General features: G+C 49.2%; 1 long non-coding RNA gene across 2 annotated transcripts; it reads left to right on the top strand.

The window, feature by feature from the left end:
• The first annotated feature begins 79 nt into the window (after positions 1–79).
• Positions 80–21,067, top strand: LOC146026934 (uncharacterized). 2 transcript variants are annotated; one of them, XR_014454579.1, is made up of 3 exons: positions 80–219; positions 16,451–16,506; positions 20,111–21,067. It is a non-coding gene; the product is annotated as an uncharacterized LOC146026934 (long non-coding RNA). The 2 variants fall into 2 exon arrangements; XR_014454580.1 differs by lacking the exon at positions 80–219 and adding an exon at positions 10,235–10,458.
• Positions 21,068–21,275: the final 208 nt, after the last annotated feature.

Raw genomic sequence — 21,275 nt, forward strand, 5'->3', positions numbered from 1 at the left:
GGGTGATTGGGTGGGGGTGGGTTGGTCGGGTGTCACCACAGTTGATGCCCTTTCAGTCACTGTTGTTGCTGTGTTTTCTTCCTCAGGTGAGAACATTAAGACGGACTGGAGAATGATTTCCATATCTGCGTCCATCATTTCGGCTGATTCTGTTGGTTGCACCAGTAGTTGTGATGATCCTGTTCAAAAAGAGAAATGGGTTTCCACCATAATGGAGCAGTAGGTGTCATTTTGCTTTTAAGGTGTCTTGTGGGTTATGCCACATAACAATGGGTACTGTTCAGTAACACATGTACCCCTGGAATAAATGTAATGGTTAGATTTGGAATAAGTCTGATGGGTGTTTCACATTACATTAATATCCATTGGTATGTAGTGTGTCTCAAAGGCCCTTATTCTGATCGGTGCGGATATATCCGCGTGCGTTCGGCCCGCCGATGTTTTGTGTCTGCGCATGTGCAGAGGCGTCTCTGCGCATGTGCGAGCGGGGTGTACGGCCATATCCCGCATGATATGTGAACACTCCGAACAGGGGGTGGAGAGGGGCGTGAAGGGCTATTTGGGCTCATTACCATATACATACGCCCCGCGTTTCACGGGAGTTCCCATGAAAACGCTGGGCGTACGTATGGTAATGCGGCCGTGACGCACGTGTAGGGGCGGACATATGACATCGCCGGATGTCAGCTGCCCGCCCAGATCCCTGCTTTTGCACGGAAAAATGTCAGTGTGGTCTGAGGTTGCGGGAGCTGGTGGACCACTCGGTCCTGCATTCGATGGTCTGCGACCATCGAATGATGGGGGAGGTTCCCTTAGATGGAGGAGGCGTATTCCGTGAAAAATACACGTGCGGTCCGTTCGGCCAGCTTCTTACCGCATACGGACGGAGTTGGCGATCCGTATGGAAGGCGGGGTTTCGCACGCACGGTCCTGGCCGCATAATCGGCTCCGGCCGCACCGATCAGAATAAGGGCCAATGAGTCCATGGCTTGGCCAGCATATCTGGCAGCACTGTGATGTGCTATTTTGTTTGGCATTAGCCAATATGACATTGGTGCAATGACCATCTCTTATATATTTAGCCAGATCCGTCACTCACAATTAGTCTAGCAAACGGTGGGCGGGCTTCCACGGGTGATTGACAGGCCCATAGTCACTGTCAGCCACAATGCAAAACATGCCAACTTCCGTCTTACACAACCCTCCGCTCTCCACAGCAGCTATCCGCCCCCTCCTCGCCCGCCACTCCCCATCGCCGCCCAGCCACACAACAAGCCCGCCCCACGGCTACACGGCACGCCCCCCCCTCAGCCTCCAGCTTGCACACCTATCCGCCCCCTCCTCGGCCGCCACTCCCCATCGCAGCCCAGCCACACAACAAGCCCGCCCCACGGCTAGACGCCGCGCCCCCCCCCCCAACCTCGAACCACCTGAAGTACGCACAGTCCTGCTCACAACCCCCCACACCCGCACGGACAGTGGCGGAACTATGGAGGGTGCAGGGGGTGCAATTGCTATGGGGCCCGGGCCTTTGGGGGGCCCGAGGGCTCTGCAGGCACCCCCTGCACCCATTTATTCTATTTGAGCAATGCCGCACGGGTAGTGTCAGCGGCGCTGTCCCAGACACCTTTCCCTGTCAGCGGCGGGCAGTGCGTGATCCAGCCCCCCCTCCCCTATGATGGTGCCGGGGCTCAATGTCACTATTTTAGTGACTAGCCCCGGCGTTAATCGTGCAGAACCCATGCTGCTGCCAGTGCCAGGACCCCTGGCGCTGTCCCGGACAGGACACCCTTCCCTGTCAGCTGCACTGTGTGTGACTGACTGTGAAGGGACGGAGGGAGAAGTGGTGATCCAGCCCCCTCCCCTCTGACCTCATATCGGGACTCGATGTCACTATTTAGTGACTAGCCCCGGCTGTCGGCTGAATCATGCAGGAGGACCCATGCTGCTGCCTGCGCTGTGCGCCGCGGTAGACCTGGGAGGGAGCTGCGCTGCCTGATATGTGAGCTCAGCTGGGAAACAGCATGCCTCCACAGCGGAAACCCGGTGCAGAACTGCAGACGAATGAAAGACCCGGCGCCGACAGGGAGACCTTCCCTCAATGCTGGAGGTAAACTTCAGCACTTATTTTTAAGGGTGAGGTCGTAGATGGGGACTTGGAAGGAGCAAGGGGGGGAGGGGGGGTGTCTAACCTCTCTCATGTCTCTCTCTCTCTCTCTCCTGCTCTGTCTAACCCCCCCCCCCCTCCTGTCCTTTATCTTTCTTTATATCCTGCACTCTCTCTCTCCTCTGGTCTAATCTCTCTCTCCCCTGCACTCTCCCCCATTTTGTTCTATCTGTTACTCTATTTCTCTGCTGCACTTTCTACCCCCACCTCTCACTCCCTCTCCATCTAACCTCTCTTCTCTTTCTTCCTCTCCTCTGTTCTCCCCTGTGGCTCACATCCATCTAGATTCTAAACGCTCTCCCTCCCTAACCACCCCTCTCTCTCTCCGCGATACCCTTTTTGGCTTTTAAATCCTTTTCTCTTCTGCCACCCTGAGGGGCATTTTAGTGACAGTTGGGGGGCCCCTTTCAGGATTTTGCTATGGGGCCCAGAAGATGATAGTTACGCCCCTGCGCACGGAGCAGCAGCAAACACCCAGAAGACGCTGCCTACCAACCCCAGCTGCCACTCCCGTGCCCACCACCACCACCACAAACAATGCCTGTAATACACACACCCAGCCATACCACACACACACACACACACACACACACACACACATCTATGCCTCCAATACCCAAAAGTACACACTCACATCCATGCTTTCAATACTCACAACTACACACACACACATCCATGCCTACAATACTCACAACTACACACACACATCCATCCATGCCTCCAATGCTCACAACTACACACACCCATCTATGCCTCCTATACTCACAACTACACACACACCCATCCATGCCTCCTATACTCACAACGACACATACACACACACCCATGCCTCCTATACTCACAACGACACATACACACACACCCATGCCTCCTATACTCACAACGACACATACACACACATCCATGCCTCCTATACTCACAATGACACATACACACACATCCATGCCTCCTATACTCACAACGACACATACACACACATCCATGCCTCCTATACTCACAACTAAACACACACCTATCCATGCCTCCTATACTCACAACTACACACACACCCATCCATGCCTCCTATACTCACAACTACACACACACCTATCCATGCCTCCTATACTCACAACGACACATACACACACACCCATGCCTCCTATACTCACAACGACACATACACACACACCCATGCCTCCTATACTCACAACGACACATACACACACATCCATGCCTCCTATACTCACAATGACACATACACACACATCCATGCCTCCTATACTCACAACGACACATACACACACATCCATGCCTCCTATACTCACAACGACACATACACACACATCCATGCCTCCTATACTCACAATGACACATACACACACATCCATGCCTCCTATACTCACAACGACACACACACACACACCCATGCCTCCTATACTCACAACGACACATACACACACATCCATGCCTCCTATACTCACAATGACACATACACACACATCCATGCCTCCTATACTCACAACGACACATACACACACACCCATGCCTCCTATACTCACAACGACACATACACACACATCCATGCCTCCTATACTCACAATGACACATACACACACATCCATGCCTCCTATACTCACAACGACACATACACACACATCCATGCCTCCTATACTCACAACGACACATACACACACATCCATGCCTCCTATACTCACAATGACACATACACACACATCCATGCCTCCTATACTCACAACGACACATACACACACATCCATGCCTCCTATACTCACAACGACACATACACACACATCCATGCCTCCTATACTCACAATGACACATACACACACATCCATGCCTCCTATACTCACAACGACACACACACACACACCCATGCCTCCTATACTCACAACGACACATACACACACATCCATGCCTCCTATACTCACAATGACACATACACACACATCCATGCCTCCTATACTCACAACGACACATACACACACACCCATGCCTCCTATACTCACAACGACACATACACACACATCCATGCCTCCTATACTCACAATGACACATACACACACATCCATGCCTCCTATACTCACAACGACACATACACACACATCCATGCCTCCTATACTCACAACGACACATACACACACATCCATGCCTCCTATACTCACAATGACACATATACACACATCCATGCCTCCTATACTCACAACGACACATACACACACATCCATGCCTCCTATACTCACAACGACACATACACACACATCCATGCCTCCTATACTCACAATGACACATACACACACATCCATGCCTCCTATACTCACAACGACACACACACACACACCCATGCCTCCTATACTCACAACGACACATACACACACATCCATGCCTCCTATACTCACAATGACACATACACACACATCCATGCCTCCTATACTCACAACGACACATACACACACACCCATGCCTCCTATACTCACAACGACACATACACACACATCCATGCCTCCTATACTCACAATGACACATACACACACATCCATGCCTCCTATACTCACAACGACACATACACACACATCCATGCCTCCTATACTCACAACGACACATACACACACATCCATGCCTCCTATACTCACAATGACACATACACACACATCCATGCCTCCTATACTCACAACGACACATACACACACATCCATGCCTCCTATACTCACAACGACACATACACACACATCCATGCCTCCTATACTCACAATGACACATACACACACATCCATGCCTCCTATACTCACAACGACACACACACACACACCCATGCCTCCTATACTCACAACGACACATACACACACATCCATGCCTCCTATACTCACAATGACACATACACACACATCCATGCCTCCTATACTCACAACGACACATACACACACACCCATGCCTCCTATACTCACAACGACACATACACACACATCCATGCCTCCTATACTCACAATGACACATACACACACATCCATGCCTCCTATACTCACAACGACACATACACACACACCCATGCCTCCTATACTCACAACGACACATACACACACATCCATGCCTCCTATACTCACAATGACACATACACACACATCCATGCCTCCTATACTCACAACGACACATACACACACATCCATGCCTCCTATACTCACAACGACACATACACACACATCCATGCCTCCTATACTCACAATGACACATACACACACATCCATGCCTCCTATACTCACAACGACACATACACACACATCCATGCCTCCTATACTCACAACGACACATACACACACACCCATCCATGCCTTCTATACTCACAACGACACATACACACACACCCATCCATGCCTCCTATACTCACAACGACACATACACACACACATCCATGCTTCTCAGGGCCGTAGCTGCAGGGTTTAGGACTTAAGCACACTTAATTTTATCTATTATAATTTTTGCTTTCACTTTAAGGTCCCTTCAAACATCACGGTGTGCCACTGTACACTTTACTATGTTTGCTAACGCACCAACGTCATTTTCAAACACACACACACATCCATACTTCCAATACTCACACTAAACAAACACACCACTCCATGCCAATCATGACAACTACACACACACACACACATCCATGCCTCCAATACTCACACTAAACAAACACACCACTCCATTCCAATCATGACAATTACACACACACACACACACATCCATGCCTCCAATACTTACAACTACACACACACAACCATCCATCCCTCCAATACTCACAACTAAACACACCCACACAAACACACACCCATCCATAGCTCTAATACTCACAACCACACACAAACATCCAAGTACACACACACAGCCAACCATCCCAGCATCACAACTACACACACACATCCTTGCCTACCATACTCACAACCACACACACACCTCCTTACCTGCAATACTCACAACTACACAAACACCATCCATGCCTCCAATACTCACAAATACACACACACACACACATATCCATGACTCCAATACTCACAACTACACAAACACACACACACACACACATCCATGACTCCAATACTCACAACTACACACACGCACACACACACATATCCATGCCGACAATACTCGCAACTACACACACACATCCATACCTGTAATACACACACAACCACCCATTGCACACACACACATTTATGCCTCCAATACTTACAAGTACACACATCCATGCTTTCAATACTCACAACTACACACACACACCCATGCCTCCAATACTCACAAGTACACACACACACACACACACATCCATTCCTCCAATACTCACAACTACACACACCCATGCATGCCTCCAATACTCACTACCACACACACACACACACACACACACACACACATCCTTGCCTCCCATACTCACAACTACAAACACCCCACCTTGCCTGCAATACTCACAACTACACAAATACCATCCATGCCTCCAATACTCACAACTACAGATACGCGCGCACATACACACACACATCCATTCCTAAAATACTCACAAGTACAAACACACACAAACAATGCCTGTAATACACACACCCAGCCATACCACACACACACACATCTATACAAACAATGCCTGTAATACACACACACACACACACACACACACACACACACACATCTCTGCCTCCAATACCCACAAGTACACACTCACATCCATGCTTTCAATACTCACAACAACACACACACATCCATGCCTACAATACTCACAACTACACACACACATCCATCCATGCCTCCAATGCTCACAACTACACACACACCCATCCATGCCTCCAATACTCACAAACACACACACACATCCTTGCCTCCAATACTCACAACCACACACACACACACATCCTTGCCTCCAATATGTGACTTTACTAATCTTATTTATATCAAAGCACTTTCCTAACTTTTTACAATGTTTACAATAAAAGCATCAGAATGTTCAACCTCTTTTCAAACTCTTATAAAATATTTCTATTCAAATACATATTTCCCTCATCTAGATTAGGTAACATTTAAACAACAAAAAATTCATCATAACCCTATCACACACTACACCCCCTTTGCAATTATATGCACTTTCTATTGTAAACATTTATGCTCTCACTCAAATTAACTTTACCCACATTCTTCACCATATTACACTACATCTCACACTCACATATATTTCTACTTCTAATGGGGCGAAGCCCCTCACGACGGTGTGAAGAGCGCCCGGAGGGCGCGATGAATCACCTAGTGTAATAATATTTGATCATGCTGCATAAAGGTCTTTACACAATGTAGTTGACATTGAACCTATATTTGGTTTACAGTAGGGTGCAGGAGCGGATTGTAGTGTAGCCTATTGTGCATGGTACATGGGTGTGTGTACTGTATGTGTAATGGTTTTGCATTCATTTTGCTTACCTGCAGCCTCAGCATCAGGACCAATGCGTTGGCCTGTGTGTGGTGCGTGAGCACTTCGGGATGGATGATCTGCAAACAAAATGGTGGACAGCCGTTACCAATATTGCATGGACAGCATTTCTTATCAGCATGCATCATAACTATTCCCTCACCCCCCCCCCCCCCCCCCCGGAACACACATGAGTCATGTTGTCCAATTATTTGTGGCCAATATCTTGTTTTTTTAAGAAATATTACACATTTTGAAAAAAGTCAAAGAAATGGCTGCAATAATGGTGTATGGAGGCGTTTCACCTACGTTACAACGTTACAAGTATGTCTGGGGCCAGAGCAAATTAAACCTGTAACATAATTAGTAAGGCATTTGACCAATACAAGCAGGTGTGGAACTGCAAGACCCAGAATCACCAACAATTTCACTCTATGACCATTACCTTTACATAAGTTAACCTTGCTGGGATCTCTTCGCACTTCACCGCACTTTTGGGCGCATACTCGCATCCCATTAAATTATCGGTTTTGGAGGGAAAAATTGAAACAGTACGATACGGTGCGATATCAAAATGTTACTAAAAATGGCATTCTATTAAATGTCAGCCTTCATCTCAGAAGGAATAGTGCTCACAACGCTCTAGTTATCTATTATCGCTATCACAACGCTCTAGTTATCTATTATCGCTATCTAGTCATCGCTATTTTGTCGCTATTTCGGCTCACGCATACGCGCTACTATCCGTACACATATGCCGTCATTCCATAATCAATCAGATTGCGAATTTACTCATCAACTCTGAATATCCCCCAAAATACTCGGGTTTGGATCATATTGTCTACAGCGATTAGGTTGACATGGGTCAAGGTTGACATGGGTCAATGTCGACATGGGTTTAGGTCGACATGGGTTTAGGTCGACAGGTCATTAGGTCGACACAAGCATTAGGTCGGCAGTCAAAAAGGTCGACATGGGGTTTTTCACAGTTTTTTTACCCAAATGTCGACCTATTGACTGTCAAACTTAACCATGTTGACCTTAGCCCATGTTGACCTAATGGTGTTGACCCAATGCATGTCGACATAGTTGCTGTAGACCAGGGTTGCCGACCCTCCCGGAATTCCCGGGAGTCTCCCGAAAATCGGGTCCCCCTCCCGGTCCCCCGGAGAGGAGCATTAAAAAGTCGGCAACCCTGCTGTAGACAATATGACCGTATCCCAAATACGCATCTATTAGATCAGGCATGTCCAAACTGTGGCCCTTCAGCTGTTGTGAAACTACACATCCCAGCATGCCTTGCAATCGTTTTAGCATCCCCTAATGACAAAACTGTGGCAAGGCATGATGGGACTTGTAGTTTCACAACAGCTGGAGGGCCATAATTTGGACATGCCTGTATTAGATGTTGTATCTGACATTGCTGTGAAGGCAGATCCAGCCCAGTAGGGGTTAACTTCCCCTGCAGTGGCGGAATCCCAGGATCTGATTGGACCCGCTCTAACTGATTTAGTTTGTGTGACAGGAAAGAGAGCTACATAATACCGGTATTAATTGTGACTCGTGTGTCCTCATTTAGGGAGTCAGTGCCCTGTCAGCCTGGGCTGTGGCCTGTGGGTGCTGCTCCTGCCAGTGCCCGAGGCCGATGGAGAATCTCACGATGCTGAGCCTCATCCCTTATAAAGGCGACAGCTAGATTGTCACCTGCGTGGCAAGGACAGAAGCCAGCCTACGCAGCACTGGCTGGGGTCACCTCCTCTGCCTGACACTTGTCCACTTTATCAATCCCCCCGGAGGGTGGGCCGAGAGCTGCGGTGACAAGTGATGCATTGATGTCTTGTCTTCTGCTACGTCTCCCACCCACACAGTGACTGGTGACATTCCCGCAGCCATCACACATTGTATTATAGGGAGAGTGATGTGATTAATGACTCATGGGATAGCCCAGATGTTTTTTTTCATTGAGTTTTCACGTTTTATCTTTTCCGTGATGGAAGTGAGGGATGAGTAAAGATGTGACGGGCGTTATTAAAGTCAACCCTGTAATATAAAAGCGGTGTGGTGAGCGAGCGGTTAATTGCAGTAAAATGCAGCTGGTGCAAGATGTGCGGGTAGATAGGACTGCATTGTAGTGCAGTCCTACCCGCAGACATGTGCCCTATGGTCCTCTACATAAGTTAACTAATGAGCTGCACGTTGTCAATGTTAAAATGCCGAGAAGGAAGAGACCGTAAAGCCACCCAGCGGGGCCTAAGATCTCAGTACATAGCTGTCTCCTGGGTGGAAATGATGATGCAGTAAGTGATAATTAGCAGAGGCACTAATAGATACACCTAGAGCTATGACAGCCAATGAAAGATGAGACGCTCAATCTTCCTCTGCATACATTACGCCTGGATCCATAGAATCGTCAAGGTTTTCACGTTAATTCGCCCATTTCTAGATATTCTTTCATACATTATGGAAGCATCTGACAGTATCCAAACTTATTTAGATAAATTATATCGAAATGTGACATCACTTAATCACCCCCCCCCCCCCCCTCTCGTTCCGAGACCCAGGCGCTGCGCAGAGAGTGTCATGTGTATTTATATTATGTTAATGGTTTTATTAAATGAACCTGTCCCAGATCTGTCTTTAATTTTTTCTCTCTAAAGCATTTGCAGATGAGTCACATTTCATTATGAGGAGTCACACAGGAGGGGAACGCTGGTATTATTATGTGCAGTGTGATTCATCTCGCAGGGTAGTCACAGCTGATGGCTGCTGTACCTGGGTGATTAAGGCACGGGGACGGGTGAATCCTGGCAGCACAATGTAACTGTGTCAGGCAGCAGCAGCAGCCTCCGCTTCTAGGCCGGTGAGTGCTCAGGTAATTATAGCTTATTGGCAGCTAGTATGTCAGACATGGGACAATGGGACAGATGTATGAACCAGCGGTAAGGGCACTCAAAAGCTCGATATGTTTGAGTTTTAGGCACCGATTGGAAATGGTGCGGCACCTGGTAAGAAGCAGGGCGTGCAAAGTGAGCCATGCGAGGGTACGCAGTAAATTCATTTGGGGTCCATGTCCTCAGGTGTCAACATTAACACCATAAACAAATGGACCCTTTGCTTGGGTCAACCAATGTAGACCTAATGCATGTATTCCTTTTCTCAAAGTCGACCTAGTGCGTGTCTAACTATGGGTGTTTACCTGGACACGGTCGACCCCTGTGATCCACACAGGCCGTACTCAAGTACTGGCATAAAGAGCATGATTCTGTGCACCCTCCTGGGCTACTGTCCCCATCACATCGTGCACCCTCCTGGGTTACTGTCCCCATCACATCGTGCACCCTCCTGGGCAACTGTCCCCATCACATCGTGCACCCTCCTGGGTTACTGTCCCCATAACATCGTGCACCCTCCTGGGCTACTGTCCGCATCACATCTTGCACCCTCCTGGGCTACTGTCCGCATCACATCGTGCACCCTCCTGGGCTACTGTCCGCATCACATCGTGCACCCTCCTGGGCTACTGTCCCTATCACATCGTGCACCCTCCTGGGTTACTGTCCCTATAACATCATGCACCCTTCCGGGCTACTGTCCGCATCACATCGTGCACCCTCCCGGGCTACTGTCCGCATCACATCGTGCACCCTCCTGGGTTACTGTCCGCATCACATTGTGCACCCTCCTGGGCTACTGTCCGCATCACATCGTGCACTCTCCTGGGCTACTGTCTGCATCACATTGTGCACCCTCCTGGGCTACTGTCCGCATCACATCGTGCACCCTCCTGGGCTATTGTCCGCATCACATCGTGCACCCTCCTGGGCTACTGTCCGCATCACATCGTGCACCCTCCTGGGCTACTGTCCGCATCACATTGTGCACCCTCCTGGGCTACTGTCCGCATCACATCGTGCACCCTCTTGGGCTACTGTCCGGATCACATCGTGCACCCTCCTGGGCTACTGTCCGCATCACATCGTGCACACTCCTGGGCTACTGTCCGCATCACATCGTGCACCCTCCTGGATTACTGTCCCGATAACATCGTGCACCCTCCTGGGCTACTGTCCGCATCACATTGTGCACCCTCTTGGGCTACTGTCCGCATCACATCGTGCACCCTCTTGGGCTACTGTCTGCATCACATTGTGCACCCTCCTGGGCTACTGTCCGCATCACATCGTGCACCCTCCTGGGCTATTGTCCGCATCACATCGTGCACACTCCTGGGCTACTGTCCGCATCACATCGTGCACTCTCCTGGGCTACTGTCTGCATCACATTGTGCACCCTCCTGGGCTACTGTCCGCATCACATCGTGCACCCTCCTGGGCTATTGTCCGCATCACATCGTGCACCCTCCTGGGCTACTGTCCGCATCACATTGTGCACCCTCCTGGGCTACTGTCCGCATCACATTGTGCACCCTCCTGGGCTACTGTCCGCATCAAATCGTGCACCCTCTTGGGCTACTGTCCGGATCACATCGTGCACCCTCCTGGGCTACTGTCCGCATCACATCGTGCACACTCCTGGGCTACTGTCCGCATCACATCGTGCACCCTCCTGGATTACTGTCCCGATAACATCGTGCACCCTCCTGGGCTACTGTCCGCATCACATTGTGCACCCTCTTGGGTTACTGTCCGCATCACATCGTGCACCCTCTTGGGCTACTGTCTGCATCACATTGTGCACCCTCCTGGGCTACTGTCCGCATCACATCGTGCACCCTCCTGGGCTACTGTCCGCATCACATCGTGCACCCTCCTGGGCTACTGTCTGCATCACATCGTGCACCCTCCTGGGCTACTCTCCCCATCACATCGTGCACCCTCCCGGGCTACTGTCCGCATCACATCGTGCACCCTCCTGGGCTACTGTCCGCATCACATCGTGCATCCTCTAGTGCTACTGTCTGCATTACATTGTGCACCCTTCTGGGCTACTGTCCGCATCACATCGTGCACCCTCCTGGGCTACTGTCCGCATCACATCGTGCACCCTCCTGGGCTACTGTCTGCATCACATTGTGCACCCTCCTGGGCTACTCTCCCCATCACATCGTGCACCCTCCCGGGCTACTCTCCCCATCACATCACGCACCCTCCCGGGCTACTGTCCCCATGACATCGTGCACCCTCCTGGGCTACTGTCCGCATCACATCGTGTACCCTCCCGGGCTATTGTCCGCATCACATCGTGCACCCTCCCGGGCTATTGTCCGCATCACATCGTGCACCCTCCCGGGCTATTGTCCGCATCGCATCGGGCACCCTCCCGGGCTACTGTCCCCATTGCATCGTGCACCCTCCCGGGCTATTGTCCACATCACATCGTGCACCCTCCCAGGCTATTGTCCACATCACATCGTGCACCCTCCCGGGCTACGGTCCGCATCACATCGTGCACTCTCCCGGGCTACTGTCCGCATCACATCGTGCACCCTCCCAGCTACTGTCCGCATCACATCGTGCACCCTCTCGGGCTATTGTCCACTTCAGTGATCTTTGTAATTAATTCTTCCATTTTGCAATGGGATCCAAGCATCCACAGATGTCGCTTATTCTGAGATCACATTTGCGCCAGGCCGTACAGCATGCTCGCTAGGTTCCGTCTGTCTACAGAAGTGTCTATGACTCTGCATGCATGTTAACCACTCTGCCCAACTATTTTCTATTCTCAATTGGCATCATTATTACAAGCTCTTGTCCCACCTCATGCCGCCTGTGAAACAGCTGTATCCGGGCACCTCCAATAAGTATGGGCATTGAACTACGCGTCCACAATACTCCCGTTTCAGCATCGCCACCGTCCAGTCGCTGCCCAGAAACACCCAGTTCATGGTTGGCTCTGTCCGCTCCAGATGCAGTTACTACTGTGGTTGCATGCTCCAATGGTTCTTGGAAAATAGCGAAATGCGTCAGATCCCAACGCGTCTCACAATACTGCCCTAGATACATACATATACAATCCAGCATACTACACAGTACCTTACATACCAGTAATGCCATATGCACATTTGTAAACCATCTGATTCCACAGTAGCTCTCATTAGAGTCCCCAAATAATAGACTAGGCTCACACCTAAGGGCTCTGTAAAAAAGTGGGCACAATATTATTCTCACCCGCTTGTGTACAGGGGCACAGGATGACACAGGGCATCTCTGCTACCCACACTTGGTATCTGAGACTCATCAGACATCCTACAAATCCCTTTCCCCGTCTGATAGCACAAGGCCCCTGGTAATTGTCCCAGGTGGGGGAGAAAGGCTGCACCATGTGTCATGTTTCATCAAAATCAAATGTTCACTTAAGCAGTTTTTTCCAGTCTCTCCTTCAAAATAAAAATCAATTAATCTGTCCTAGTATTTAAGCGCCGTCCCTCAGACATTTGCATACTCCCCCCCCCTCCCTCCTCTCCCTCCCAGCCCACTCTGTCTCCATCACCCTCCTCTCATGTCTGCTGCACAGATCAATCAGTTCGGCTTTTTCATTATTCCAGCCAGCTATCTGTTCATCAATATATTAATCGCTATTGCGCAGCTCTCAGCTAACATTTCGATACGATCACGATGTGGTGACAATATTGGCGGCTGATGAGCCCGTCCTGGGTGCAGCATAGACTGGATGGCATATCAGTCTTGTACCCTTCATGAGTCGCTTTCAGTATTGGGTGAATGGTACAAATACCTCTGCAGTAAGTGGGAATGGATTTTACATTTTAAGTGCTCAGACATACATTGACATTACTGTTATGCCGTCGTTTATTTTGATGAGCTGTGTAATGTAACTACCATGGCAACCTCAGTCACATGGCACCTGATGCAGTGAGCAGAGATGCTTTGGTACACCCCTCAGAACTCTAGCTATACTGTGACATCCTCCCCTTCCAAATCCCCCCTCACGCAAGAGCCTGAGTCTGTGTAGCAGACAGCTTTGGGCCTTATTCTGGTTGACTCGCTCGCAGGGCCGGTGCTAGGGTGTCCGGCGCCCTCCTGCAAACCATAAATTTTGCGCCCTTTCACATTGCCATTGCAACAAGCTGCAGCCCGATTGTGTGAGCGTACGGTATACAACATGCGATCCTATGGAGGATCTCGGGTGCATGTACATGTATGCATACACCATCTCAGTGCTGTGTCCGCAAAATGTTGCAGGCACTATAGGTGTCCATACACGCTGCGAGAATTGCATATGTTATGGGCTGCATCGCATCGCACGGCATGCATGCAATGTGTGTGCAATGTGATCCGAAAGCAGTACAAAAAGTATGTGCAGCACATTTTTATGCGATGCGATGCCCGCAGGAGCACACATCGCATCGCACGCTGCTATAGCACCGTGTATGTCCACCTTTAGGCACATAACCCAGCCCATTATTTAAAAAGTGTCTAAATTAATATAAAAAAATCTACAATTATTAAAAATGTTGTTATAAACATGTATAATAAAAGAATCACTGTTCTTTTGCTGTTTAACTCTTGTGCAGTCCCTCCTCTTCTATCTGCGTAGGCAGGACGCTGAGGAGGAAGCCATTACACCCCACTCGTGACTGAGGGGGAAAGAAGGGGAGAGAAGGAGGAGATGGAAGAAGAGGGGAGGAGATAGAGGGGGCGGAGTGTTGAGGACTGGCAGTGGCACTGGCAGGAAGGAAGGGGAGGCGGTGCTGCTGCCTGTTCGTCATTTGATTGACAGCTGACAGGCGCAGGGAGCAATGGGTAGGGGGCGGATCCGGACATGACATGTCATCCAGGCATTCACAGACAGCACTACATGCCTCAGCGCAAGTGTCCGTGAGGAAGAGGGGGCAGGTCACAGGAGGAGGGCAGTGTGTGCGCAGTGCAGGGAGCTGCTCAGCCTCTCCATACTGCCATCCGCTGTCAGACAGGCACTGCGGGCGGCTTGCAGGTTGTGTGCACTCGCAGAGCAGGGAGCAGCTCTTTATACTGCCACCTGCCTGCTGTCAGACAGGCGCTGCGGGCAGTGACAGTGAGGGCTGCGGCAGCTTTAGCAGAGCAGGGAGGGAGGCAGCGCCTTTTTTGAGCATGGCGCCTCCCTGCTTTGCAGGAGCTGCTGAGTGGGTATCGCCGGCCCTGCTCGCTCGGATGCGAATTCACATCCTTGCGAGTCACACTAACCCCGCCTTGCGAATGGTTAGCCGGCACCACCCATTCACAGGCGGGATGCTTTCGCTAGGCTTGTGATGTTTTACGTGAATATCCATTCGCATGCCAGTTGGAACCTCCCCATCTTTCGATGGTTGCTGACCATCGAATGATGGCGAAAGCGCACGCATATGTAAGGGTGGCACAGACACATGTGTGTAGAATTGCAGGGAATTGGGCCCCCTGCACGTGCCTCACAGATGCATCAGTTCATGGGGAACACTGGGCGTTCACATATGCTAATGGATCAGCCTGGCACCCCCCACCCCTCTCCACCCCCCCCACCCCCCCGCTCACAAGGCAGACTTTTCGCCAAGTTCGCACGCACTTCGGGTATACACATGCGCAGAAACGCTGCTGAGCATGCGCGTACCCAAAACATCGGTCCCCCTGCGAACTAACCAGAATAAGGGCCTTTGTCTGTATCCAGCAAACATATTTTATTCCCTCAAGAGAGATTTTCAAACGAGATAATGATTTGTAAGAGGATAGCTGGAAGAAATGACTATAAGATGCACGCGTAAATGTTATTTAACTTGCTATTGAAACTGAAAAAAACAACAGCGTTGAATCATTGATTTAAGATACTATATTAGACATTCCATTTAGCACTTCAGTCTGTATAATGATAATAGTAAACAGATGGAGCCATTGCATTCACATAACTTTCTTTTTCTCCCTAAGCTGTCTGCGGCCCGATGCCTCATCTGCGAGCATCTGCAGCCATTGTGCAGGGACAGGTGAGATCATCTGCCTGTATACTGGGGGGAAGGAGAGGTCTTGCATTGGGCAGAATTAATAGCCGATTCCTGGACACTTTATTGTGGAGGAGTGTAACGTGGCCACACTTAAATAATTACGGAATTATAATTTAATTGGATCCTAATGAAACATAATTGAAATGTTTATGGTTAGTTACAGACCAGAACACAATTCACAGGAGAGGAAGTGAAGTATCGAGGTCTGTAAGAGAACGGAAGCATAAAGCACAAATACTGTAGGATACACTTACTTACACTGTTCTATAGAGGCAAATACAGAAGCGCTGACGCTGATTTTCCGGCTGCTGAATGAATATGGTAAAAAAAACAAAAAACCCATAGGTGCAACCAGATAATGTTCAGTGAGGACAGACAACTACTCCCTACAACTACTAGAACCATGTCGACCTTTTCCCATGTCGACCTAATGGTGTCGACCTAATGACTGTCAAGCATAATGCTGTAGACCAAATGACCGCATCCCCACTCAAAGACATCACTCATAAATTACTGTATATAGGTTTTGTATATTGCAAACATTCATCATGTTGACATTGACCACATTGACACTGGTGAAGTGCGCTTAACCCCAACTCTGCCCCTAGTGGCTAATCTGAGCAATGCAAGATCACTCAGCAAGATCGCTCAGCACACAGCGATTTGCCAGGGCCAGTGAACTCCGGTGAGAACACTGGCCCTGACTGGCCATCCGAACAGACTACAGGCTCTTATTCACTCGGCGATCACGACGGGAGGGGACACACATCGCTATTACCCCTACACATGGACATACCCTCCAACTGTACCGATTTAGCCGGTACAGTACCGTTTTTTAAATGGTCTGTACCGGCTAAATCTAACTGTACCAAATGTACCGATTTCTGAGGTGGCTTCTGGAACTCTGGGAAATGTAGTCTTCACCTGCCAACTGCCCTTTGTGTAGTATGAGGCTTAGACTACATTTCCCAGGTTGCACTGCAGGGGGCCTCAGCCGGACTCCAGTCCTCACCTTGATTAGAGATTTCTCCCTGGAACCCCTGCACCTCCTCTCCGTTCCCAGGGGATTGCAAAGCCAGTGCACCCCAGGCCCACAGTGCACAGGGGCGCCCCCTGATACCGTATTTGAGCTTATGGGCGGCAGGCTGAGGACGAGGAGGCCCCGGGGGGCACAGAAAGCAGGGTGAGTGCTACTATGATACCTGGGGCCCCGGGTATATGATCTTCTTAAATGACGCCAATATACCTTCGGAAAGGGGATTTGGCCACACCTCCCTTTTCCACTGAACACGCCCATTTTGCCACGCCCCCTTTCCGAATGTGCACCGATTCCGTCCCTCCAGATGTTGGAGGGTATGCATGGAGCGTTGTAGGGGCATTTTTATGAGCGATCTAGTCCGATCACTTACAAAATGTCCTGAAATTACCCCACGTGTAGGCCCCATGGAGCTCCACTCTTTCATTGCCGGTGCTGGCCAGAATGTCCTCCCTGGCGAGTGCTGGCGGAGAGGGTCTCCATCAGACTGGGATGCGCATGCGTCTCACACGCACGTGCGTCTCAGTCACTCGGCAGCTGGGTGGCGTGACCCTGCCCGTCTCCACTTCAGGGAGATGGGCAGGGTTAGGGGGGTTCGGGGCAGCGATGGGGACCGGGGAGGCGGCAGCGGGGAGCTCCGTCAGAGCGGAGCGTGCGAGCGTCTCATGTGCGTGCTCCCGGTTTCCCTACACCCTACACACAGGGTGATTTCAGCCCCATTTCAAATGACAAGATCGCTTAGAAAATGCCCCTACATTGCTCCGTGTGTAGGGCCACAGCGATATTGATGCGCGGTCCCGTTGTCCCCCACACGTAAACCCTAAATCCAATGCAAATAGTGTGGTGTCTATGACCCTGTATAACACGAGTGATCCCAATGACGCTGTGACGAATGTAGAGAATAAGGAAATGCCACTTGTATTTGTCATATGCAGCGGCGGTGTGACGGGTGAGGGCACGGTGCGGCACAGGTCTGTAAAGGGCCCTACTAGGAATATCACAGAGCACTAGATCTTCAGCCTTTCATCCTGGTTTTAATTAGCTCTCGCTCAATCGTCTGATCGATAGCACCAGGCAGCGGGCTGTCTCTCCAGCTTGTTTTCTCTATCTTCAACTTGCCAAGACAGATTAGGCTGTTGTCAAGGTCGCTCAATAGTGTGTGTGCAAACCAGCAGATAAGCCATAGACTTCATAAGAGGGGCCGAGAGCGTCCGCCCGGGGGTCTCGCCATCTCTGAGATAGCTGCCGACACTCTCGGTTGTGACATGCGGCACATGACGCAGATCTGGATGCTGGGTGTGCCGCGTCTGTTTTATAGGGGCTATTTATCACACTAAAATCACATTGGCTGGCACACCTTGGGGTGTATGTACTAAGCCTCTGAGAGAGATAATGTGGACAGAGATAAAGTACCAGCCAGCTCTTAACTGTCATTATCTAACACAGCGTGTAAATGGCAGTTAGGAGATGATTGGCTACTACTTTATCTCCGTCCAAAGCTTAGTACATTGATAGATCTCTTACTTGTGTAGCTTTTTGCCCTCCAGCTGTTGTGAAACTACAAGTCCCATCATGCCTTGCCACAGTTTTGCTATTAGGAAATGCTAAGACTCTGGCAAGGCATGCTGGGATGTGTAGTTTCACAACAGCTGGAGGGCCACAGTTTGGACATAGCCTGGCATAGGGTATATGGGCATTAGGTGGACAAGGTTTAGATCGAGTTAAAAGGTAGACACATAAAAGAGGTTGACACACATTAGGTCCACATGGTCAAAAGGTCGACACAAGCAACTGGTCGATGTGAAAATGGTTAACATGGAAAAAGGTTGACATGAGTTTTTGATGCCCCCCCTCCCAAAAAAAGTTGTATTTCATACTTCCAAGTGGACTTAGAGGTAGATTATATTAGTGTGTCGAGCAGGGCCACCATCAGGGGGGGTGCTATGGGGACAGCTGTCTCGGGCCCAACCGCTCTGACAAAGGGTAGGGCCCAGGCTGCTCTGTCTCCGCAGACTGCGCGGCCGCAGAACCCCCCTCCTTTGCTACACAGTGGCGCCTGCTAGCAGCAGCCCACCGCACCATAACAGACCCCTAGTCAGAGCCTAGTGCAGTGGACAGCAGGCCAGCCAGGAGCCCCCACTGCATGACGTGTATGGTGGGTGCTTCCTATTTTAGCAGTCACGGGCCACAATTTCTGGTGTCGAACGTAGCGAGTCACCGTGCACAAAGCATGGTGAGCGAACACGGTACACTTATACAGTGTTTGTGTCCACCTATGTCGACATAGACACAATCATGGTCGACCTTATTAGTGTCAATCCTGTGGCCCATAATTGTTTTTTTCTCTACAAAAGACAACAGGCACCAAAGAGTCTTGTTGTCTTTTGTAAAGAAATCTTCTGCGGAGATGTTTAACCATTGCCCTTAAATGGCGTTTCTCCCCTCGCTCGCTCCCTGCCACATGCCTAGGAAAATCAGTATTAGCCCTCCGCAGACGAGGACAGCCACTTATCTCTTCTGACAGCCAAAATCTCTTTTATTCGATTTCAGATTTGAGGCTAATTTCAGAAAATAGTAAAGCCAAAATGTTGTGTTGTCGCCCATCACATCACTTTAGGATGACAGCCGGGAACTGAGGACTGTAATCCGACAAGGCAGAATGTATCTGTCGCAGGCTCGTGGTGGCTATTCCGGACGGCGTGGGACACGAATTTGGAGAGGAAGTTAAAGAACTCTCTGCAGTAGGGATGTTCGCTTAATTAAATGACAAGACTAATTACACACAGTGACTTTTACATCTCACTAATTGTTTTTAGACTGTAAAAAATAAACAAACAAAACAAATTGAGATAATTAAATGGGAGTATCGCCCGTCCCTGCTTTCAGGCAGAAGAGTTTAGACGATATGTAGGGGGAAATCTGTGTAATTCTTAACCCTTTGCGTTCCAACATCTCTATAAGAGATGTTTGAAATATCTGCTAGAAACGCCAGTGTCGCTCACATTTGTTATATAAATTCAAATAAAAAATGTGAAAAAAAAGAGAAGATTATATTTCCTCTATAAGGTAACATTACAGGTCATTATGATGACTGCAAATGTTTTCTTGGCAGTTTTCACACCTACAGTATATTGACAAATTCCACTTGGCACACAAAGGGTTAATGTCTTCATCTCCTCCGTCAGCCCAGTTCTGGTCTGCGTTATGTGCTTCCAAGACTATGAAACTATTGAAGAACCGAAGAGAACTGGAATTTCCTGGAATATGTACAGTAGTTTAACGTGACCCTCATTTTATATTTAATCTCTATTAAGAAGATAATACAAATAGAGTAACCCCCATTCCATAACTGACAAATTTATCTGCATATCCTAGAGTGTAAGCTTGCGAGCAGGGTCCTCCTACCTCTATGACTGTTTGTTTTTCAACTGTAAAGTACAACGGAATTTGCTGCACTAGTTAAGAAACTGTAAATAAATATTAATAAATATCACAACCCAAACGAGAATTGAAATAGGCTGAAAATTTTGTCTGTATGAATCTACAAATGCTATAGTCTGGTTAAATGGTTAAACACTACAGACTGTCTCTTCGTTGAGTGTTATTGTATATGTCTCATCAGCCACAATAGCATCAAATCTTGGAGTCGCCAGATTTAAAGGTCGGTGGTTCCCAAACTTTCTTAAACTATCACAACACCCCCATCCAAAAGGTT

The sequence above is a fragment of the Crinia signifera genome, chromosome 8, assembly GCF_055691185.1.
Source record: "Crinia signifera chromosome 8, ASM5569118v1, whole genome shotgun sequence".
Lineage (NCBI taxonomy): Eukaryota > Metazoa > Chordata > Amphibia > Anura > Myobatrachidae > Crinia > Crinia signifera.